This window comes from Lagenorhynchus albirostris, chromosome 5 (assembly GCF_949774975.1).
Source record: "Lagenorhynchus albirostris chromosome 5, mLagAlb1.1, whole genome shotgun sequence".
Taxonomy (NCBI): domain Eukaryota; kingdom Metazoa; phylum Chordata; class Mammalia; order Artiodactyla; family Delphinidae; genus Lagenorhynchus; species Lagenorhynchus albirostris.
In genome coordinates this window covers 109,283,621-109,310,137 of record NC_083099.1, presented here as the reverse complement: position 1 = coordinate 109,310,137, position 26,517 = coordinate 109,283,621, and positions in this window count along the sequence as shown.

The following is a 26,517-nucleotide window of genomic DNA, read 5'->3' as shown; positions in this document are numbered from 1 at the left end:
ACCTGTTTCTTATGTAATTTATTTTGAGTTCATTTGTATGAATTAATTTACAGTTAAACTAATACCTTAACCTGGTTTCTACAAAATATCTTGCTGGAGTTTTGATTAATGTTGTATTGAATTTGTAAATCTGTTTGGAGATAATTGACATTTTAAAAATTCTAAGTTCCATTAATTTATATCTTCTTGACTACTCTCATCAGTTTTCTTTTTTTACTTTTTAGCATACAGAACTTGCATATGTTTGTTAGCTTTATACCTAGCTTTTAAATGAGGTTTTGTGCTTAATAAATGATACATTCTTCTTTTTTTTTTTTTTTTTTTTTTTTTCGATATGCAGGCCTCTCACCGTTGTGGTCTCTCCTGTTGTGGAACACAGGCTCCAGATGCGCAGGCTCAGTGGCCATGGCTCATGGGCCCAGCCGCTTTGCGGCATGTGGGATCTTCCCGGACCGGGGCACGAACCCGTGCCCCTTGCATCGGCAAGCGGACTCTCAACCACTGCACCACCAGGGAAGCCCCAATGATACATGTTTTCAATTTTAATTCCCAATTATTCATTATTAGTATTGAGAAATGAAATCACCTTTTATGTATTGACATATTCTCTGACATTGCTAAATTCACATACTAATTTAAAAAAATTGTATATTCGTTGGAAAATTTAAATGTAGTTTTTTCTTCCATTGCAGCTCTTTTTTGTTGTTGTTCTTTTTAACTGTCTACATCTTTTTTTCTTTGTTTACCTTATTGTATTCATGAGGATATAAAGCTATTGATTTGGAGGACTAACAATGGACATTCTGGCTTTGTTCCTAATTTAGGGACAAATAATTAGTCTTTCATCATACATACATAATGTTATCTGTAGAGATTGTTTGTAAATACCTCATTTTATTAAAGTTTCATTTAATTCTGAATTTGCTGCACCTTTTTAAATGACTGTGAATGCTGAATCTCGCAAGGGCTTTTTCTGCATCTATTCCTTTTTACATGTGTCTCCCAAATTTTGATGTTTTTTTTCGTTGTCATTCAATTGAAAATACTTTTACATTTCATTTGTAACTTTGTATTTGACCCAAAGGTCATTTGAAAGTATAATTAATTTCCAAATATTTGTGATTATCAAAGTTATCTTTTTAGTATTGTTTTCTAGCTTAATTCCATGTAGACAAAGATAATTCTCTGCATAATTTAAAGTCTTTTAAATTTGTTGAGATGTGTTTCTCACATTCAATATGATCTACCTGGGTGAATCATACACACTTAAAAAAAATGTGTATTCTGCTGTCGTTGGGTAGGTTTTTCTGTAAATGTAAATTCAGTCTACTGATAAGCCTGTCTAAGGCATGTTTTATTTTTGTCCCCACCTTGTTGGTTTGTTTTCTAGTATTTCTATTTGAATTTTATAGTTTCTATTTCTTGGTTTAAATTCATCATCTGTTAATGCATGTCATCTACCTTTTCCACTAGAGCATTTAATATATTAATCATAGTCATGTAAAATTTATTTATGGTAATGTCAACATCAGAGACATCTATGAGCCTGGGTCAGGGTCTGAGCTTGTTTATTGCTTTGACTCTTAATAATAGGTTGTTATGCTCATACCACAGAAGTAGTCACTTTCCACACTCTTGTTTCTCCCCAGTGTTGTAATGCTTTTGCTGTTACTTGACATTTTCTAAACCAAAGATTAGGGTTAGAGGTGATTCTCTATATACTGGGTTCAAACTTGTGCTCAGGTCTCAGGAGAGGGCCATTCTCAGTGGTCCTATCTCTTTTTTCTACTGGCAGCTAACATCTAATTTTATAGCTTTGGTAGTTATTATAAGAGAAAGTATTTCCTGTTCCTCCCTCAGTGGTAGGAGACTTTTAATGCCATTAACATAGGATCTCTGGTCCAGTATTCTCTCTTATCTCACTTCTATGAGTAGAGGTTTGTTTTCCAGGAACTTTCCCAGCTACAGTTTGTCTTCATCCTGGCCCTGACAGTGACAATATTTCTTGCCCTTCTCCAGTGGCATAAAGCATTTGATTCATAATGGATAAGGGTTTGTGTGGGGCTCTGTGTATTTCCTGTAGTAAAAATTGATTCTGTGCTTTGTGACCACCTAGAGAGGTGGAATAGGGAGGGTGGGAGGGAGACCCAAGAGGGAGGAGATATGGGGATATATGTATATGTATAGCTGATTCACTTTGTTATAAAGTAGAAACTAACACACCATTGTAAAGCAATTATACTCCAATAAAGATGTTAAAAAAAATGTTGATTCCTTTCTTTAGGATTGCACTATCTTGTGAAACCTCCCCAATCTACACACTGTTCTTCAGTTCTTTTGTGCATCACGTGGAAGTTCATACAGAAGATGGATGACTGTATCTCTGGTTCCAAGTCCTTCCATACACTTATTCTAGATTATAATTGGCCTATAGCAATTTATAAAAATTTTAACTGGATTATTTTGACCCATTTTTATGGTACCCAGTACCTCTTTCCTTTATGTTTTGCTATATGTGAATAATTGCTTGTGTCCTGTCTCTTATAGAAGGTCTTGTCATTCCTTAGATTTCAGTCTACTTAATTGCCCTGCAACTCTGATGGATTCAAGAAAAAATATGATTTACTTTATTCATATTTTTATTTTATTATGGTGGTAGCATCACCTTTTCAAGTTTTATAAAACCTAAACAGAAGTGGAATAAGCTCTGACTTATTGTAAGCTTTCTCTTTGTCTTTAAATTTCAATGTTACTGTGATGTGCCTATGATTAATTTTCTTTGTATTTATTTTGCTTAGAGATGGTTGATATTCCTGTATTTGTGGCTTTATGTCTTTCATCATTTTTTGAAAATTTGCAGTTTTTATGTCTTTAAATTTTACTTCCATATATTCTCCTATTTTGTTTGTTTGTCTTCTGTGTGCTAATTAAATATAAGTTAGACCATGTCCCACATGTCCCTTCCATGCTTCTATTTGTACCTTTTCCTTTTTCTTTTTGCTTCTGTTTGAATACAGCATATTCATTTGTCTTCCTTTTTGCTTTGTACAGTATGCTATTAATACTACTTGAATGCTAATTTCAGTGTTTTTTTTTATCAGTGCTGGGATATTCCTGTGATATTCTTCATCTTTTTCTCTTTTTTATTTTCTCAAAATATTAATCATAATTATATATTGTCAATATCTGTTAACTCTATATTTTGGATCACTTAAAAGTGTTTTTTAGTTTTCTTACATATGGTTCTGTTTTCCTGCATTCTTTAAAGTATAAAATAAGAGTAGGAATTGGTAAATTGCATTATTTTTCAGCATATATAAATGGCTTTTAGTTCCTCCCACTAGAGGTAGACCATATTTCTCTGACATTGAAATTGGAATTAATCATGTTAATAATTTGGCTGAGAAAAGTTAGTGGATATGGCACAAGTACAAGTTTAAAGTCATTTTGCGTGTAATTCACTGTCTTTTGCTTCTACCATTATTATGAATGCACCCTAAAAGGGCCACTAGCCACAAAAGAATGTGGATCAGACTTTATCCCAACAATGATTAGGAGTCAGGCCCAGCTGAACCAAGTCTATAGAAGACAAAAGTATAGACATTGGAACCTATGAATATAAGAATAAGTGATTATTTCAAGCAATAAATTTCAGTGTGCTTTATTACACAATCTTGTGATAACAATAGCTGACTATTGCAGCAAGCATATGTGAGAAAAAAAAAAATAGTAACTCCAAACTGTTAACGTTCTCTACAGAGTATTTATCTTTCTTTTGGAAGGCTGATAGAGAATGGGTATATTACCTCAATCCAGCACTTTTAAAGTATAATTCTTCACAATCTTACCTGAAAGCTATATATTTTTCTTAAGGCTCATTATCCCTAGCTAATTGTTGTCTTCTTGCCAAGAAAAAGCAAAATAAAAACAAACAAACAACAAACAAAAAACAAGATATCTCTCCCTATCCTTCTCTCTCTCTTCTTAATTTACAACTGTTTTTTTATTCTGGATTTCTTTTAGCACTACCCCTCACCCCCCAAACACACACACACAAACAGACACAGCCTTGGAGATGACAAATGCCTCAGGAAAATTGTGTTCTGAGTGATGGATCTGTTGGCCTGCAGCTCTCTTTCCTCTAGGATCTTAGTCCTCCAATCCCTGGCTATCTTGATAGTTCTAAATTTCAATTTATGTCTCCCCAGGCCTTTGTAACTACCTTAAATTTAGATTGTTTTTTTAAATTTAGACAGTGTGGTCTACACCAATAATCAGCAAACTCAAAAAAGAAAAAATCAGCAGAAAAATGTAAGGTTCATCTCATTTAATTTTCTTTATATTTTGATCTCTTAAATTCTCTCTGAATTTGTTACCCTCCAATACCTGAAAGAGGGTTCTTCTTTCTGTTATGGCAAAAATAATAATAATAACAATAATAAATCTAGCTCTTTAGGTGTTCTGAGTAGAAGTATTAGTTTGATATGAGCTACCTTATTATATCTGAAAACAGTAATTTTTTTTTTTTTTTAGGTAATCTTTACTCCCTTCCTGTGGCTAATGGCTTTTGTCACTTTTTCTAAACGTACTGTCTTTTCACTACAGTGCATCAAGCTGAGAATTTATTTTTATTTATCTTGCTTGGAAATCAGCATGTGCTTGTTACTGAAGAACACATGTCTTTCTTCAGTTCTGGAAACTTAGTAATTATCATTTCCTGTATTTCTTATCTGTCATGTTATGTATTTTGTTCCATTAGAACTATATTTGGACCAATTGTATAGTTTATCAACTATTGAATACAGCATATTATAGCAGCAACATATTATAACAGCAACAATACTATTGTATTGCTTATGCTTCTTAATTTCTTTTATCATCCATGATGCTTATGTAAATCACTGTTGCCAATGTTGGGGATAAGAACCCTTGAGACAGTTTTATGCTTCTATTTGGATAAGCTAGCTAGAGTGATATAGTGGCTAATATATTAAAGTATGTAATGTATTTATATGTGTGTGAATGTGCCTTGTAATATTTAGTAGGACAATAAAACACTTGTAACAAAAGAATGCAGCTGATAGAAGGGCTTGCCATGTTTGGATACCACAAAAACGACAAAGGCGGTATCTACATAAAGACAACAGAAAAGTTTGGCAAGGAACACAAAACCACAGATGGTTGTAGGTGGCAGTCTCCTAGCAGCAGAAACAGATTTTCTTGAGAAAACATTTCATCAAAACTTTACTTTGAACCAGTCTGTTCTGTCATATTGAGGACAATATTCAGGAAAAAAAAAAATCTTTGCTAGCATACAGCAAACAGAAGTTGGAAACTGTTTATGTGATGGTTATACTCTAAAGAGGAAGAGAAGATAAATGCAGGGTCCTAATCTTATTTTCATCACACAGTCTTGAATATGGCCAGACCTAAGCAAAGTAGTACACTAGGTAATTTCACAGACCACAGCTTCTCTGCCCATGTCCTACCATCTCTTTAGTTGTTCTCTCTTATTCTAAGCCCCCAGAAGAATTCAGTGTCTTCAAACCTCTATGAAGGATCTATAGCTTTCAAAGAAATTTACACTGACAAGATTTTGTGTTTACTTTTGAAATAAGATAAACTCTAATACTAACTGACTGATTTACCTTGGAAAATCAGAAATAATCCAAAGGAAATTGTTTTTTCTCTTAGAAATACTATACTGTTGACATTTTTTGTATTATAATAATGCTTCTTTTAACTGCAGACATATTTATGATGTATTCTTTAGCCATTATAGGAAATTGTGCATAACATTACCTACAGTTGGTAAATAAGGGGATAGTGTCTGTTAAATGTGGCTTTAATTATCAGACAAAATTCCTAGCACTTTCAGCCTTACCTACTTTAGGAGTACACTATATTTTATTTGATAGAAGTAAAAAACCCAGTGTACTGTAGTAGTTATCATTACAGGCCCTTTCCGAGGTGAACTCTCTAAACCTCAACTTACTCATCTGTAAAATAAACATTAATTTTCCATCTCATGAACATTTTTATAAGCAAAAATTTGAAAATTTATATAAAATACTTAACACCAGACTCTAATTAAGTACTCAGAAAATATTAGTTATTATAGCTAATATTTTTAGTTATAAACTAATGTTTTTAAAGTAATGAATAATAATATTTTAAAATTGTTATATGTACCACCCACCAGCAGCTGGAAACAGCTCTGGGACCCCTAGAGAACCAGCCCTGACCATCAGCAGGCTAACACTAGCTCTGGGAGTCCTTGGGGCTCTCAGCCAGCTTCCCCAGGATCTGGCCCCACCTACCAGCAGGAAAACACCAGCTTTGTGATACTGGGAACCACAGCCAGCCACATCAGAACTGACCCCATGCACCAGTGGGCTGACATGAGCCCTGGAACTCCTAGGGCCCTGTAGCCAGACCAGCTGTACCCCAGCTGCTCCCACCAGCAGGACAACACCAGCTATGAGACACCTTGAACCCCCTTAGCCAGCTGCCATGGGATCCAGCCCTGCCCACCAGTGGGTCAGCATCACCTTGGGGATGGCCCAGATGCTACAACCAGCCATGTCAGGAATGAGCTTACACATAGCAGGCCAAAACTAGATCCAAGACCCCTAGCCCCACAATCATTCACCCCAGAACCTGACTCCATCCACCATTGGGCTAGCATTAGTCCCAGGACCCCCTGGGACTCCTTAGCCATCTGTCTCATGACCCCGCCCCACCCACCAGTGGCCAGCAGCCTCTGCACAAGAGCCTAACAATCAACCTGAATAGGGTCTAGCCACATCTACCAAGCCACTCAAAGTCAGCCCACCTCAATGGAAGAATGCACACAGCCTACATAGGGGCATCCCTAGAGCATGTAGCTCCAGTGACCAGAGGGGAGTGGACTGCTCGAATGCACAGGACATCTCCTAAAAAAGGTCACTTCTCCAAGGTTGGGAAACATAACCAACCTACCAAATACATAGAAATAAAAACAGCAAATTAGGCAAAGTGAGGCAACAAAGAAATACGTTTCAAATGAAGAAACAAGATAAAACTCCAAAGAAACACTAAGTGAAGTGGACATAAGCAACCTACCTAAGAAAGGATTCAAGGTACTCATCCTAAATATGCTCAAAATTCATGGAAGGAGAGTCGATGAATAGAGTGAGAAGTTAAAAGTTTTTAACAAAGAATTTAAAAATATAAAGATGAATCAAACAGAGATGAAGAATACAATCACTGAAATTTAAAAAATACACGAGAAGAAATCAACAGTAGACTAGATGATACAGAGGAACAGATCAGCAAGATGGAAAACAGAGTAGTGGAAATCACTGAAACTGAACAAAAAAAAAAAAAAAGAAGAAGAAGAGAAATGAGGAAAGGTTAAGAGACCTTTAAAACAACTTCAAGTGTACTAATATTTGCAGTTTAGGGTCCCAGAAAGAAAAGAGAAACAGAAAAGGGCAAAGAACATATTTAAAGACATAATAGCTGAAAACTTCCCTAATGTGGGAAAGGAAACAGACATATGGTTCAAGAAACAGAGTGTCCCAAACTGGATCAACCTAAAGAGAAGCACACCAAGACACATTGTAATTAAAATGGCAAAAATTAAAGATAAAGAGAGAATATTAAAAGCAGCAAGGAAAAAGAAACATGTTATATACAAAGGAACTCCCATAAGTCTATCAGCTGACTTTTCAGAAGAAACCCTGAAGGGAGTAGCAGGCCAGAAGGGAGTAGCACAATATATCTAAAGTGATGAAAAGGAAACACCTACAAACAAGAATACTCTACCCAGCATTGCTCTTGTTCAGATTCGATGGAGAGATCAAAAGCTTTACAGACAAGCCAAATCTACAAGAGTTCAGCACCACCGAACCAGCTTTATAAGAAACATTAGAGGAACTTCTCTAAGCAAAAAAGAAAAGACCACAACTAGAAAATGAAGATTATAAAAGGAAAAAGCTCATCAATAAAGGCAAACATATAGTAAAGGCAGCAAATCATCCATGCACAAAGCTAGTAGGAATGTTAAAAGACGATACTATGCTACTGGCACAAAAACAGAAACATAGATCAATGGAATGGAATATAGAGTTCAGAAATGAACACACACTTACATGACTATTAATCTATGACAGAAGAGGCCAAAATATACAATGGGGAAAAGGCAGCCCTAAAAGACAGCCAATATATGATGCTGGGAAAACTGGACAGCTACATGCAAAAGAATCAAACTGGACTACTCTTTCACATCATACACAAAAATAAGTTGAAAATGGATTAAAGACTTAAATGTAAAACCTGGAACTATAAGACTTCTAGAAGAAGGGAGTAAGCTCTTTGACATTGGTTTTAGTAACATATTTTTTGGATATGTCTTCTCAGGCAAGGGAAACAAAAGCAAAAAATGGGACTACATCAAACTAAAATGTTTTTGCACAGTGAAGGAAACTATCTACAAACTAAAAGACCACCTACTGAATGGGAGAAGATATTTGCAAAGGATATTTCTGATGGTTGGTTGATAGTCAAAATATACAAAGAACTCATGCAACTCAGCATCAAAAAAACAACCAAATTAAAAAAAGGACAGAGAATCTGAACAGATATTTTTCCAAAGACGATATTCAGATTACCAACAGACACATGAAATGATGTTCAACATCACTAATCATCAGGGAAATGCAAACAAAACCACAATGAAATATCATCTCACACCTGTCACAATGGCTATTATCAAAAAGACAACAAACAACAAGTGTGAGGAGGATGTAGTGAAAAGGGAACCCTCGTGCAGTGTTGACAGGAATGTACATTGGTACAGGCACTATGGAAAACAGTAGGAAGCTTCCTCAAAAAATTAGAGGTTGAACTATCATATGATCCAACAATTTCATTCCTGGGCATTTATACAAAGAAAACAAAAACGCTAAATAAAAAAGATATATGCACCCATATGTTCTTTGTGGCATCATTTACAATAGCCAAAATATGGAAGCAATCTAAATGGCCATCAATAGAGGAATGCATAAGGAAGATGTGGTATATATATATATATATATGCAATGAATATTAACCAGCCATAAAAAGAATGAAATCTTGCCACTTGCAGCAAAATGATGTACCTGGAGGGTATCATGCTAAATGAAATTAGTCAGAGAAAAACAAGTACCATATGACTTCACTTATATGTGGAATCTAAAAAAACATAAGAAATTAACAAACATAATAAAACAGAAACAGAGTTATACAAACAGAGAACAAACAGATGGTTGCCAGAGGGGAAGTGGGTGTGGGGTGGAAGGAAATAGGTAAAGGAATTTAAGAAGTACACACTTCCAGTTGCAAAATAAATGTCATGGTTTTGAATTGTACGGCCTGGGGAATATAGTCAATAACTATGTAATATCTTTGGTGTCATAAGTAGACTTATTGTGGTGATCATTTCAAAATGTATAGAAATATTGAATCACAGTAATGTATAACAAGAACTAACATAGTATTATAGGTCGATTGTATTTTAAAAATAAACAAACAGACATAGAAAAAGTGATCAGATTTGTGGTTATCAGAGATGGGGGTGGGAGAGGGGACTTGAATTAAGGCAGTCAAATGGTACAAACTTCCAGTTGTGAGATAAATAAATACTAGGGATGTAATGTACGACATGATAACACTGCTGTATGTTATATATGAAAGTTCAGAGAGTAAATTCTAAGTGTTCTCATCACAAGGAAAGCTTGTTTTATTTCTTTTTCTTTAATTTTGTATCTATATGAGATGCTGAATATTCACTAGACTTACTGTGATAACCATTTCCTGATGTATGTAAGTCAAATCATTATGCTGTACACTTTAATCATATACAGTGCTGTATGCCAATTACATCTTCATAAAACTGGAAGAAAAAAAACAGCAACTGAAGTAATATAACTATATTTCCTAATCACACTGGTTATGTCAACTAACAGCATTATGATGGAAAATAAATTTAAGGCAATGAGCACTGGGCACAAAGAAAAAGCAGGAAAACATGAGTAAAAGCAACAAAAGCCAAGATGAATCAGACAAATAAAACATAAAAATCGTTGTGTGCTAAATGACAGTTATCTCCACTCTCAAGTTATTAATCCTGAATGATTTTTAACAATTACTGATATGATCATCTCTTCTTTAGTGGTTTAAATGTATGCAAGATTGATATGTTTTTTATTGGCTTAATTTTATAAGTACAGCATTTATAATATAGTGTATTTATCTTAGAATATGTCATAAACATTTTTTAAAATTTTCTTTAGTATTCTTCTTTACAATCTTAAGCAGGAGCATACACCTTAAATAAAATAAGTCAATTATAACTAACAAGCTATTCAATTGCACACACATTTACCAAATTGTTTATATGTGTTTGATAACTTATATGTATGATGTAGAATTAAAAACTGATATAGCCACAAACTTTAGGAGGGTTAAAAACATTTGATTTATAGTTAAGATTATAATAACTTTAAAATGTCATCCTCAATAACAACCAAATTTAACAACAAACACAATAAACAAAAGATTTAGTCAAAGTTATCGATAACTGACAAGAATGAGTTGTGGGAAAATGTCAACAGAACCAACTCGGTGGTTTAAAATTAGAGAAGAGGACTGCCTCAGGGAACGGATCCAGAAACTGGAAAGAGTACCTTCCTTAGAGATAGAGCTGACAAAGGTAAGGCAGAGGCTGAACTAGGCAAGAGAAGGCAGTTCACGGAATGAAAGCCTGAGAGAGAAACTTTGGGAAGTTTTTATTAGTTCCAGTATTACAAGGCAGAGTTGGGAGAAAGCATTGAAATAAAAGTCACACTACTATCTTTGGACACAACCCTTCCTTAAGTGTCAATGACTAAGGAAAGGAAAAATAATTTTAAACAAATTTTCCCTTCAAAGAATTTAAATAGATGTCATTTAAAAAATAATGAGGTGATAATTCAGAGTTAAGTTTTAAGGGAACACTTAATTTATATTTTCTTTTCCAACTGTTCATGAAAACAACATTTTATTTCCATTCAGCACATAATATCCCAAGAAAATATGTTTTTTAGGAAAAACTATTGCCTGTTCACATTGTACTCATATTTCACTGAAACACTTTTTCCACTACAACATTGATACTTCAGCTACCTCAGTATGCTATCAATAAGTTCCTGTAATATAGCATTTAGTTTTCTTGTCTTTTTGTTGATATTCTTACAGGTTAAATGTAAATACTTTTTCTGGTTGACCACTATAATGAGGAGCTAGAATATTAAAAAAAATAAACTAATTCTCTGAACTAAATGACCTGGAAAGAGTATAAGATACATAGGAAAATACATCAAACATAAACTATTTTAATAATAGCAGGTCTGAGAAACAGAAGTGCAGTCATTTAGAGAACATGTAAATTTACTGGTGAAGAAATTTGATCGTGAAGAAGTATGTATATTATCTCTTGCTTTTAATGGAAACTCTACGGCATTGTGGTTGAAACTTATATGTAGGAGGTTTGGTTGTAGAAAGCAATAATCCATTTACTCAGGAGACATTTTTGAAAATCACATTTGCTCCTTACTTTTTCAGTTCTGACAAGCATCCTGGTACATTTTTTATTGACAAGATAAAGAGAAATTTCCCTTCACCAATTATATGCAAGATAACTAGGAAATTACCAAAATATTTTGTTGTGATAATGATCACTAAAATTGTATAATTATTATGCACAAAATCAGGAAAGGAAAAAAAGGAAGGAAGGAAGGAAGGAAGGACAGAAGGAGGGAAAGTAGGAGGGAAGGAGGGAAGGAGGGAAGGAGGGAGGGAGACAGGTAAACCTGATGAACAAAAGAAACCTGAGTATTATTAGCTTAATAAAAAATTTTAAAAAGAGAATGCAAAGATGTCACTATTACCAAATTACTGATTTCTTTAAAAAGTCTTTCCAAAAAACAGGAATAAAAAGTTAATTACCTTATATTAGAAAGCACAAAAAGTGCAGGACTTATTTCCGTTAAGCATAGCCTTGTCTAATCATTCATAGCAAAATGTTAGTAATAAAAGAGAAATAAGCCAAGTGACAGCTTTCCTTATGTTCACTCAGCAAATACATGCTTAGCCATTTAAACCGTCTGGTACACAAGTGTTAGAGCAGTGAATGACTGGTGGAAAAATCAGTGGTGTGATATCAATGGGGAGAGTCCACTAAAAAAGAGAAAGGTTTCCAATTGTGACAAGAGATATAAACAAAGGACATGAGTGGTCATTCCTCATGAAGTACAGATAGCTAAGAGAGAAATTGGAATCAATGGGAAGTTAGAGTTGATAATCTAGGTTGGAAGCCCCAGTGTTACATCTTTTAGTCTGCTGTACTTTAAGAAGTAAACTAACACTGTAAAAATAACACTTGGATGAAAACCAAGCTGTCGTCCAACACACAAATCAATATTGTTTGAAAAGGAGGAAGGAGAGCTGTGTCTCACGCATGCTGTTGATGCAAGTGTGACAATTTGGTTTGTTCGTTTTAACACTTTAGTTGGTATTAGTTATGGCACGTATTAATAAAGGTAGAATTCATGATCCTAATTTATTCTACCATAATTTTCTCTGGGTAATTGAAAAATGCTTTTCAAAAATGGTACTGTAGCTATCCTTAGTAGTAGATAACATACAAAGAATAATTGGAGGAAAGGTGGTCAACCAAATGGTGGAAATTAAAAATATCAGAGAAAGATATAAGCTATATAACTTAATAAAATATAATTTCCACATTCCAGTGATTTAGTGTAATTATAGGAGAGTCTTCTTACAGTGATGGTACCACATCACAGTGCAGAAATGGCACTTCAGAAACTTAAAGTGATAACATTAAATATAAATTACATTATGAGGTTTGTATATTTTTTTCAAAATCTGGTATTATTATGTGTTCAGTTATATCTTCCCCTAAACTCTAAAGTGAAATTTCTATTACAACTAATCCAATTTTTGTTCATTTGTTCTGCATTGCTCACATGTAGAAGAAGCTACCTCTATGCTGTACAGTGTCTTTTTCTCTGATTAACCTCATTCAACATTTCTTCAAGTCTGACTTCCTCAGGAATGTTTCCCTAATGATGTTTCCCTATAACGAGCAACCCTATTAAATGACTATCTGGAATGTGAACTGTAACTTACTGTCATGTTCCCTAATGTTATTAGTATAAATTTGGCACACTTATCATATCAGCATTTGTTCAGGATTATTTTATTTTTTCTGCAGTTTGTGTCTATAAACAATTAGTCTCCCCAAGTAGATTATAAATTATTTTTTACCATGAGCATGGTACCAGATACAAGTATTTTTGATCATGGACAAGGTACCAAGTACCAGATACATAGTTAAGGTTCCATGAGGAACACAGAAACCATTATAGAATTCCTTTCTTTTTAATTAGTGTGAGATTTAGCATAGGCATTTGGTGCTTTAAAATTATTGAACGGGCTGGAGGAGCAAAGTCAAACATTGATGCCACTAACTCCCAGCTTTAACTATAGCTTTCAGAGAATGAGAAAGGTGTTCCTCTCATTCAGGTAAGGAATTTCAGGATTTCACTACTGGTGTGTACAACTTCCTGCCATATTCAGGTAGATGAATCAGAAGGGAATGCTTAGAAACCATTGCAGAAATTCCCAAGCTCATCCATCTGTCTGATGATGCTGGCAGAAGAAGAATATTTCTTTTATCTCTCTTCTAATTTCAAGATCTCCCATGATTTCATCTCATTGATGTAACAGACACGAAGTGGCTCTGTAGGCAAGGGAGTCTAGGAAACACAGTTCCTAGTCTTACAACTCCAGCAACAGAAGGAAGAGTATAATATGAGGGGAGGGGATTTAAGAAATTTTTCTAAATCGTACTCAGCTGTTGAATGAGGATATGTCAATTATTTGAAGTCATTTATCTCAAAAAAATCCTTTTAATTAATTAATTAACTCATAACTATTTTACAATTAAAACTACTATTTGTATCAATGAGTACCCCATTTAGGGAGAACGGATGAGAATACAGTGTTTTGTGTTTCCCTGAACAGAGAAGCACCAACCCACTTCTCATACACAAGAGCTGGCGACAGTAATACACCAGGAGACGCTAATAAGAGATGCATGCAGATTCCCATAGGTGGATGGGACTATCTTCAGCAAGTCACTGATAAAGATTTATGATAACTTAAGATATTTTAAAGTTTTAAAGATAATTCAAGAAGAGAAGCAACTGTTCTTCCTTCCCCAAAGCTTTTACACTACATGAGTTCCTTGTAACTTTAAAACCACCCTTGGGGACTTATGAAAAGACAAGTAAGGTTTAGGTTAAGGTTCTTCACCAGTTCAGTGGGATGGCGACCCAAAATGAAGCTTTAGATGAGTTATAGAATTCTGTAGTTATATTTCTGCCACCCTCAAGCGTAAATTAAGATTAATACTTTCTGGAGAATGATATTATATCTAAAGTAGATTTTAGTTTATGAAGCTGAAGAAAGAATTTCATGGGATTCTACATTTATATTTTTGTGCTTGAAAATATTTGTTTTTAAACAATGAAGGTGAAAATATGTCTGTAAGGCAGGAGTGGTAGATGCTGCTACTCGCACAGGTTTGGACAGCAGATTTACATCTTTATCCTTCTGCCATAGGATTACTATGTACAGTTAGAGCTATAGATTTAGTTATAAATCCTATCCAGCTTTCTCCCTCTTATGCCCCCTTCTAGAAGACCCCCAGTTGTGGTTTTACCATTCTAAGGCATTTTTGCTTTTTTTTTTTTTTTTTTTTTTTTTGCGGTACACGGGTCTCTCACTGCTGTGGCCTCTCCCGCTGCGGAGCATGGGCTCCGGACGTGTAGGCTCAGCGGCCATGGCTCACAGGCCCAGCTGCTCTGCGGCATGTGACATCCTCCCGGACTAGGGCACGAACCCGTGTTCCCTGCATCGGCAGGCGGACTCTCAACCACTGCGTCACCAGGGAAGCCCTCTAAGGCATTTTTGATCAATATTACACTAGTCTGTTAGGAAATTTTACACTGGAAATTATTATCAGATTTTATCATGGATATTAAAGAATTATGATATTCATTTTTATAGCTTCAATTTTAGCCAAATATTTTGTTAGGAATATTTGTATATGAACTGCACAGTAACTATCAGTCATTGGGAATCTGTGGCCATTCATACCTCAATCAAATGACACCAAAAAATAACAAAGGTTAGTAGAAATAGGTGAAAGAATAGAAGAAAATGGAAATTTACCTTTTTCCCTAGACATCCTTAATACGTTGTGCTTTTTTTTTTTTTTGCCGTACGCGGGCCTCTCACTGTTGTGGCCTCTCCCGTTGTGGAGCACAAGCTCCAGACGCGCAGGCTCAGCGGCCATGGCTCACGGGCCTAGCCGCTCCACGGCATGTGGGATCTTCCCGGACCGGGGCACGAACCCGTGTTCCCTGCATCGGCAGGCAGACTCTCAACCCCTGCACCACCAGGGAAGCCCTGTTGTGCCTTTTAAAAAATATAAGGAAAAATATATTTTCTTCCACATTTAAATCAAACATTATATCATTGTGGATAATTTACATTTTATATTTCATCATTACATTAAAAATATATATAAATTATCCAGGATATGTGTGTGTGTATACATGTATACACACATATACATATATATGTATGTTATAATTATGAGATAATACCCATTAATATTCTCTTTAAAATAGACCATTTTTGGAATGTAATATTTTCACATGTTAAAATGTCAAGTCAGGAGTTTTGAAGGGTCTCAGATTTTACCCTAATTGTACACTCAAAACTTAGTTAGCCTCTCATGGTTGCACATACCCTGGCAGATAAACACAAGGCTTTTGGGTTAGAGACAAAGGACAGTATTAATCATAGCAATAGGTGTGAATAACATATTGCTTCAGTTCCTCAAGTCCCAATCTCTCATGGTGACACATTAAAGACTGTGAATTTCCTGTGCATACAGAGTATTACAAAAGATGAACCTTGAGATTAAGAAACCCTGATTTTATATGGGGGCTGCCCATAAACTTGACTATTTATCCTACTCTAGAGAAAGATGTTATCTTAATATCCTAAAATGCAATTAAACCTTCCTTGGGAAAACAGGGAGATGTCTCTGTCTTTGCTATCTTGGAATGTAAGTAAATCTGCTTCAGTGGGAACCACTGTCTCTATTTTTCCGAGGGTGTGCACTTATACAAGCACAAACACAGAAAAGTGATGGTCTGAAAAGAACTTGCTATTAATACCAAGCCATGTACAAACATGAGAAATACATGGTTGATTGTCTCCCAACAATACATACAAACAAAGAGCATTAAACTATCACATTTATGTTTGACATCAATATTGAAAAAGTATAACCATGAGTGAAAATATACATATATATAAATTCTCATTGTGCTAATGGAGTTATAATGGGGATTCTTGACATAGCCTTGAATATAGAGCAGATATATATATATAGTAATTTATTAATTAACTTCAATATATAAGCTAATTATAATTGCACTTAAGAAAAACTTCAGAATAATATTTTTCTAATTCCTAGGAAAAACATATACACTATTTAAATTATACTTTACACTTATGCTGACAAGAGACTAACAAAATGAGTAGAAATGTTTATTCAATACATTTTATAAAATAACCTCTATTACTGATATTGAAGTTTTGATGAACTATTATCTGTTACATAGAAAACTTTATATATTTTAATTTTAAATACAGATTGGCAATTTTCAGTTATACTATTAGATCAGTATACATTTTAAATAAGTTAAAATATGTTGTGAATCAGTGTTTATAATGCTTGTGGATTAAATTTACATAAAAATAACTTTTAAATGTGAGATTTGAAATTTTTTGTATTGAGCATTGTTTTCTAGTTAATTTTTTTCTTATGAACAAACAGATGCTCTCATATTAGATGTGATTTTAATTCAACATTTTTATTGCTAATTATTCCTTACTGAATATGTTGTCCAAATAAACTGCCCACTTTTGGAAATTTTTTAAATGTTATTTTTTTCTTAAAACATAAGATATTTACGTCTAGATGGAAAGCAGTTTAATTTTAGTTATCCTCTCTGCCTTCTCCTAAGAATTTCATCCTAGTAGATTTAGGATTAAGAAGGAAATGATGTTAATAGTGGGTCCATGAGGGCAGTTTGAAAAGCAGACAAGTTATTATATTTAAAGATAAATTAATAAAGGGAATTTATTGTACTTTAGCTTTTGACAACAGAAAATGTCCATAATGAATTTATTCACAGGAATAAATACATTCAGTTCTGTTTAATTAGTAGAATTTGTGATCTGCAGGGATTCCATACTATGTAGGAAACTCCTTTGCAGTATTTCTGATAAATGGATACCATTGTATTTGCCTGATTGAATGATTTCAGTGGTAGAGGTTCATCACTTTCATCTGGAATTATGAATTCTTCAAATGCTGTATAATTGTTACACATATTTTTGGTGTCATACTGGGACAATATTTGGTGGTACTGTATAACTTATAGAAACAATTTTAATATGCAATCATACACTTGATTTTTTGCAAATAAAAAAATAATATAATATAGTTAGTAACAGACCCAGGCCAGAATTCTTTTTTTGTTTGTTTGTTTCCACTGTTCACCTTCTTCACTATGCCAGCCAGTAAGATAACAATTGTAGACATATACCCATTACTACTTTTACTATGGGCCTGGCTAGCACTGAAAATCCCAGATAGACACTGATTTAAAATACAAAGAAAACATTTCTAAAGTAAACTGAGGAATAAATTGAGCCTTTATTTACCTTGAACTGATTTATAACCTGAAATAGAGGAAAAAAATTATTTTTTTGAAAATGTGTGATTGAGAGATTTATAACATGTAAGACGTTACTGTTTGAAGTGAAAGAATTGTTTCGCACAGTGAAAAGTATATTTCAAAATGTTTATAAATATCTTCATTTTGTTCATAAATATTTTTTGAAAAGCCAGAATATTCATGTTAATAAGGTAAAGTTAATTTCACTATTATATGCATTAAATATTAATTTACTTCAAATAAATAATCAATGTCTTCAAAGTAGGTTACCAAAAGCATATAGGAGTAATTGTGTACATTCTTGATTCTTCATAATTTCCTGCTCAAATCAGAATTACCAGTTTGATCTTAAAAACCTCAAATGAGAACTTACATCTGAGAGCCTTTTATTGAGCCTGAGCAGTGTGAATAGGCAGCCTGGATAGATGTTTTCTTTAGACCTACTGTTCTCCATATGCTTCTTTGCTAGCAAATTCCTGCTGTGAGGATTATCATCTGTTGCTAGGATATCATGAATGAGTAGATGATTCTAATCTACTCCCCAAATACCTCACATTTATAACCCCTTATGCATCAGTAAAACTGACCAGAAGAGAGTATTTCAGTGTAAAGTAGTATTCAGTGAGTAAAATGTGTACAAATTATTTTGTGAGATCATATTCAAAGTAGTTCACAGCAATTGCTTAGAATTTACATTTCCATAATGTTCACCTAAATCGTTATCATTCCCTATACTATTAGAATCACTTATTCTCATATTCCATTCAGCATTATATTTCCAAATCTAAATTATCAGTTGTACAGATTATTAAAGAAATTATAAAGCTTAATTTTGTACATTTGCCACAATTCCTTATTTTAATGATGACATTTGTCTCTTAACAATCTGGTGAGCTAAGCCATTTTCCAGGTCAGCTTAAGTACCTTAAACAAAATCTACTGAAAAAGTAACATTAAATCATGTCTTTAGCATAAATGCACAAATTCAGAAAGGTTAGAGAAGAAAACTAAGCTTGGAGAGCACTAAAGGAAATAAACTGAGCTGGGCAAGCATTGGAGCAGAACAAAATGATGCTGAGACAAGACTCAGCGAGGTTAGAAGCCCAGCTAAGCTAACAGAGAACAGTGCTGTGTTCAAAAAAAGAGCAGGAACTCTAGGGAAACCTTAGAGGTTGTTAACAAAATTTGTTATGAGTTCCTCTACCTATAAATGGACCTTAGCTGTTTCAATCCCATCTGTGAACTGTCTGGACATACAGAGAGTCATTGCTGAAATATAACAGTGATGAATTAATTAGGGTGAAAATTAGTAGGCTACTTTAATAGACTCTTGTTTCCTTACTTAATCTGTTTTTCAAAAATAAAATATGTAGAACTCCACTTCTAGCTATAACAGATTAAATGCTATTTGATCAGTTCTACCATTTTAAACAATGCTTAAAATAGACAAAATATATGAGACAGTTCTTTTCAGGCTTTGGACAGCAGGAAGTTCAAGTTTATAATTCATGATAGAAGGGAAACTCATGAGGTGAACACATGATCAGCCTTGCTACGGGCTGCACTGACCTAGAGTCCAAAAATCATGGCAGTTCCCTGAGCAAAATGATCAGATCAGGTGAAGAATTTGGAATCTATAGGACAAATCCTTAGAGGGAAAGTAGCTGTGCAAGTGCGGGACCTCAGAAATGATTGTGACAATTTCCCTGATGAATCCTTATACAACAGCTGGGCTGTATATGCCCAGATCAAAAACTCAAGGCTTGTCAGAGAGTGCACCCATTTATCAAACCTACTACAGGCTTGAGAGGCAAGCAAATCAGTACTGGAAGATTTTAAATTTTTAGTTCATCCAAAATAGGGTAATATGTTCATCATAAAAGGCATCTGGCTGAAACACCAGGATTATATGTAAGAATCACAATGACCACACATGACAAGAATTTATCTTCCAGAACTGCTTAACAAAACCAAAAACCAAGGCCTTACAAGATCTTCACGTATACAGACATTAGAGTTTAAGTCATGCCAAGGTAGAAGGGCCTTGGAAACACCTTGGGGTTTTTTATGCATCTACCCTAATACATCCTAAATTTAAATATACACAAGATCAAGATGATTAGCCAGTAATTTAACTATCTGCTAGAACTAAAATCAACACATGTCACAGGAAGACAGCAGAACCCAGAGTCTTTACTATAACTAATCTGTAACATAAAGCATTCAGTAAAAGTTATTAGACATGTGAAGAAACGTAAAAAGGTGATCCAAAATCAAGAGTTCAAGCAGTCGATTTTCTAAATTGAAGTATAGTTGATTTACAACATTGTGTTAGTTTCAGGTGTGCAGCTTAATATTTATACTGAATAAATTTCATGAAGAAATGTCCAGAAAAAATAAATTCAAGCAGTTGAAAAAAAGGCTTTGAGATGACACAAATATTGAACTTAGCAGACAGTGATTTAAAAGCAGCTGTTTATACACATGTTTACAAACTTTAAAAATATCTTAATGAATGAACAGATAGGTGAACTCAGCAAAGGAGCAGATACTATAAATAAAGAACCAAATGGGCATTCTATAATTGAAGGGTATAGTAATGTAAATGAACAATTCACTGGATAAATATTGACAGAATACAGACTTAGAGAACTTGAGGAGTTAACAACAGAAAAGCCCAAATCTGAGGAACAGAGGAAAAAAATGAAGAAAATTAGCAGAGACTCAGGGAAACTGTGATATGATACCATATGTCAAACATAACTTTAACTGGAAACTTAGAAGGAGAATAAAATGAGAGTAAAGTAGAAAAAATATTTGAAGATAAAATAGTTGAGTTTTTCTAAAATTAGGGAGAAAAACCACTAATATACAGATTCAAGAATTTAGTTGTCCCTTAGCAGGATAAATGCAATGAAAACCATACCTACTCAAATCATAATAAAATTCATAAAAACCGAAGATAAAGAGAAAATGTTAAAAGCTGTCACAGTGACAAGATATAATATAGAGAGGAAACCAAATATGCAGATTGGTTGATTATTCCTCAAAGACAATGGAGAATAGAGATATGGTTTTACAGTTTTAAAATGCTGAAGAGGGAAAATAAAATAAAACACTTTCCTCCATCAACTCAGATTCCTTACTAATTCCCTCATGTACTTAATTGATTAATCCAATACATTTTCCTTAGTAGAGCCAAGATGCTTTCTTTTTAAAAACCAAAAAACACACGATACAATTTTATAGAAGAAAGAAGAACAAATACATATATTCTACTTGACAAGGCCTTTTTATGACAAAGTTGAACATGATGTTGATTTTTTTCTGAGGTTTTATCTCATTCTTTCATTTGGAACATATTCCTCTGTTTCTTCATTTTGCTTGACTCTCTGTGTTGGTTTCTCTTCATTAGATAAAACAGCTACCTCTCCCAGTCCTATAGGAAATGAAGCTTATCTTTCAACCCTGCCCTGACAGTTGTCTCTCAAAATTTTGTGATTTTATAAGCAGCCTATTGTATTTTTAAAGGCTTCCAGTAGTTGAGGGTTTGCTGAGACCTGTCAGTGTCCCAAAGAGAGGGATCTCAGTCTGCACCTAGATTCATGCTGATTGGGAGCCAGACCCTCAAACAGAAGCTTTTAAAGTGTGCAAATATATATAATCCTGTGGGAACACCAAGTGTAAGCCCTACTGACCATCAGTGCCAGGTGATCTAGCATTGTCCCTTGGGTTGCAGCTGCAAAAATCCGGACTCCAGACTAGTGTATAAGCGTCTGTCTGGGAGATACCAGCAAGCTGTAGGGAGGCAGAAGGAGAGCAGGAAGGTGGCGCTCACCAGGAAAGAAAAAAGGAAAAAAAGATGGCGCTCACCAGTCTCCATCCTCAGAGAAAAACTTAGCACTCCCCCAAATGTTGATCAAATCAGATACCTGTCTCTCAGGCTGACATTTCAAGACAAGCAAATGAGCCTCTTCCACACAAAGTCCAAGTGCCCTCAATTGGCTGCTTCCTCCCTGGGCCCTGATGCAGGTGAGTCCTAGTGCACAAGCCATTTGAGAACCATTTCTCAGATCTTATAACCCTTGTGAGTCCTGTCACACAAAACCTGTTGGTTTTCAAAGCTAGATGTTTTGGGACTTCGCCTGGGACTTCTCTCAGGTGCAGGTCTTAAAAGTTGGGGATGCCTGGTGTGTTCCAACCCTTTGCTCCTCAGAAAGAAGCTCTGGGTTTTGAGTTTATTTCTGACTGTGAGGGTGGGGTTTCTGGCAAGACTGTGGCCCAGCTTCTTATACCCACTTTGCTGTGGGCCTTCTCTCATTTGTCAGATGCATAGGAATGCTCAATTTTTAGGGCTTTTTCAGAGGAACTTGTTCCATATGTAGCCATGGATTTGGTGTATCTATGGGAGAAGATGCTTTCTAATATGTAAAAGACACCCTTGTTTCTAATTATTCACTAGCTGCCAGTTTTCCTGATGATAAAATCTAAACATCATTTTCACAGCACTGTATAAGTTTAAGGTATACAACATAATGATTTGGCTTACATACATGACAAAATGATTACCACAATAAGTTTAGTGAACATAAAGGTACAAAGTAAAAGAAAAAGGAAAAAAAAAACTGTTTTTGTGATGAGAGCTCCTAGGATTTACTCTCTCAACAACTTTTATTTCTTAATGTAGTGTACAAGACACGTAAACCTAATTTTTCAACTCCACCTTCATACTTTCTATAAAATCAAGCTATATTGAACTTCTCTCTTTTCCAACAGAATACCATGTTTCCTCTTTCATCCCTGACATTTGAACATAAAGTTCTCTCTTATCCCTGTCTCATCTTCATACAATCCTTCATATTTTAGTAGCATGGTATATTATTTAAGATATTCTGGATTATAATGTATGAACAGACAACCCTCCATTTAGAGTATCATAAAACACCAGAGGTTTAAAATGTTCTCATGCTAATTGTGCTGCTGGTTGAGGAAACCTCCCAGGGAGACCAGCCTCCATGTACTGAAAGTCTTCACATCAACATGTGCTGCCGTGATTGCCAGGGCAGGGGAAGAAAGGCATAGAGAGTTAAGTCCTAGCATTTATATACATGTACTGGGAAGAAACATATAACTCTTCTCAAAATCCATTGGCCAAAAGGCAGAACAGTATCATCCCTGTTTATGCTGGAAGAGGAGGCTAAATTACCAAGTCAGAGTGAATAGTAATTATCCATATCTGGTAATTTTTACTGATCCTACCTCCTTTTAATCTGAAATATCATTTCTTCTTTGAGAACTTTCTTCCTCACAACTCACCCCCATTCCAGACTTGATACTCCTCTTATATTTTTTTCCTAGAGCATATCATAGATGTCTTACATCATCAATTATGTTGTTTTGCTAGTGTTTATTTAATCATATATTTCCCCCTGCTATAAAGAAAGCTACCCAAGGTCATTTTGCAGAAGAATGTCTAGTGTGATGACACATTATAAGTAGTTTGTTAATATTTATTAATGTTTATCAAATGTACGAATAAACAAATTAATTGCACTCCTCTGTCACGAAGCAAAAATAGTCAACAGAATTTTAGGAAAAAATTAGTCCTATACTTTCAGAGTGTCATATCTAAAATAAAAAATTTAAAATACCTTAAATTTTACCGAAGTATTATGCAACTCATCACTCTTAAGGATACTGAGCAAAATATTATTCAATAGAGTGAAGAAGTAATAGGCTAAAATCTACTGACTGATATGGTGAATTCAGAGGAAAGTTAGGAAGTAAATAAAAAATGTTAATGGTGGTGATCTGATTTGGATATTTAGTATGTCATTTGTAATTATTTTATATCTAATATTCTTAAAGATCTTGCAAGTATCCACAATGTTTTACTTAATAGTTTGAGTTTCTGGGATCCATAGCAAACAAATTGTAATCTAAAAGTTTTGAATGACGTCTTTAAAATACATTCCAAAAAGGCATGTAGCTCCATGAAAGTTATTAAGTGTGACTTTAGTGTACAATTCAAATACCTCACCCTTTCAAAATTAAGTTTGATATGCATATTTCAGATTTGCCTTACTTATATTTTAGAAATCATACAAAAGGAGAAATGAAATTGGAAGCAACACCTATTTGCTTGAAAATTTCTTTCCTATATTCACACTCTTATTATATTCATCATAAAGTGTTTTTCAGGTTTAAACATGAAAAGCTTGCTTATTCTCATAGTTGAGGAAATAATGTAGTGCTAATGTATACATAATTGAAACATAGAGAATTCAGTTGAGTTCTACCAAAACAAGCATGGAACTTTATATGAACCAAGAGAGAACTATCTGAATACTTGGGGGTAAATGATAGTTTGTAGAAATATTTATGAAACAGATAAAAGGGAATTCCAAAGATAATTCTGCCAAACCATCTTTTACATGTATTTTTATAGGTATGTGTATTTCTTTTTTGTCACATAAAATAAAAAACATTTCCTCAATTTTAATATATTTTAATAGTAACTATACATAGAGTATACAATATAGTGTATGCCAATACAATAGAGTGTTTTGTATACAATAAAATGATATAATTGGATAAGATTAATAAGAAATATTTAAAATATAATGTTAAGTACAATATTAATATAAATACATACTTGAAATACACTTATAATATTATGAATAATATTTAATCATGGTTAGTAATTATAATAATGTTACTTAAATAACAGCTGATATACATTAACAGAATATATGTCAGACTTTTTTTTTTTTTTTTGCGATATGCGGGCCTCGCACTGTTGTGGCCTCTCCCATTGCGGAGCACAGGCTCCGGACACGCAGGCTCAGCAGCCATGGCTCACGGGCCTGACGGCTCCGCGGCATGTGGGGTCTTCCTGGACCGGGGCACGAACCTGTGTCCCCTGCATCGGCAGGTGGACTCTCAACCACTGTGCCACCAGGGAAGCCCTATGTCAGACTTTTGACTAAGTATTTATGCTATTACACTTTAAAAGAATGAATATGAAACAAAATTAAATGAACAATTGGGAAAAAGGACATTCAACATCTAGTGTTTTACAAAGGAACAAAAATTTATTTTAAATCTGATTTCTGAATGAGTCATAGCATTTTACTTTTTAAAAATTTCTTTGCACTTTTTTTTTCAAATTTAACACCAAGAACTATTAACTCTACATATTATTAATTGTACTATACAAATAATAAATGTCATGAATATGTAGTTCTTCTAAAGAAATTTTTTAAATTATCAAAATGTTATCATTAAAGACTGTATAAAATGAGAAGTGAAATTTTAAAAGTATATAATTTAAAAGGAAAAATAGAGCTAGAGTAGCCATCACATTAACAAAAAGAGAAATATTTAATTATAAATATATTCATAAGGTAAATATTGACTCCTTAGTAACAATACAGTTCTTATTTCAGAAAAAAGCATTTAATATAGAGAACTATAAAACATGTTTTTTTTCCCTCTGTGTTCTCTTCCATTTGTGTAATTGTGACACCAACTGGCATATGTACATTTAATGTAGGATACGTTGCATCAGTCAATAGAGACTGTTAACTTCTATAGTACTATAGGCACATATGAATTTGAAATCATTTTATTTTCTTCAGTAGATATTGTGAGAAGGGAAAACTAAGAATAAATACTTCTTGGAAGAGATTATAAGTGTCAATGCTCTTTCTTCTGAGGTTCTTGGGAACATGTCAGGCAGAACATGCTAGTGTACAGTATATGTGATTTTTCTCCCCTTCATGAATGTGTTCCTTGCATATTTATTTACTTGTAAGAGAAGAAATTAATGCTAGTAATTAATTAATGGAAGACACCAAGAGAAAGAAAATGACTGATGTCAGGGTTGATCGCAAATTGACTATCACACTCAGATAATCATAAGTTTACCATTACCCAGAACCTTTCTATTTAGAAGGCAGTTTAGAGATCATCTAACCATACTGAAGCCCAGACCTTGATGGGGGTTAGGCATTGTTCTCACACTCTATTCCAGAGGGTTTCCAATACCTCTCTTCATTTGCCTGAATAGATTTAAGTAAATACCATTCCCCTCCTTTGTCATATTTCACATGATTTTGACCTGGGGACATATTAGCTTTCATTATAGGTTAAGTACTGGATACCTGAAAGTAGCTGTGAGCAACATGAGAGCCAATAGTACACAAAGAGAAAGCAACCAATGCCAGTGCAGGTACACTGGAGATGCATCTTGGTGGACAATGAAGTCTGCTTTGAGAATAAAGCCCTTGTTTCTCAGAAGAGCCCTGGACAGAGACAGGGTGAGAAAGTTAGCAAATAAAGTGCATGAAAAACATAATAACCCAGGGTCTTGCTTTTCTGTCTAGACTAATTTTTAATGAAGTGCACTCATCAGCTACATTAACTGAATGTTTTGCTATAAATTTCTAGTATATATACCTCTTCTGAATTTTGGATATTATGCACTGTTTTGGAAAAAATAAGTAAAGCTAACTGAAAATATTTTATAAAAATAATTACCTGTAAAAATGTGTTTTAAAATGATTTTAGTGTTATGGTTATGCATTCAGGTATTTGTTTTCATTAA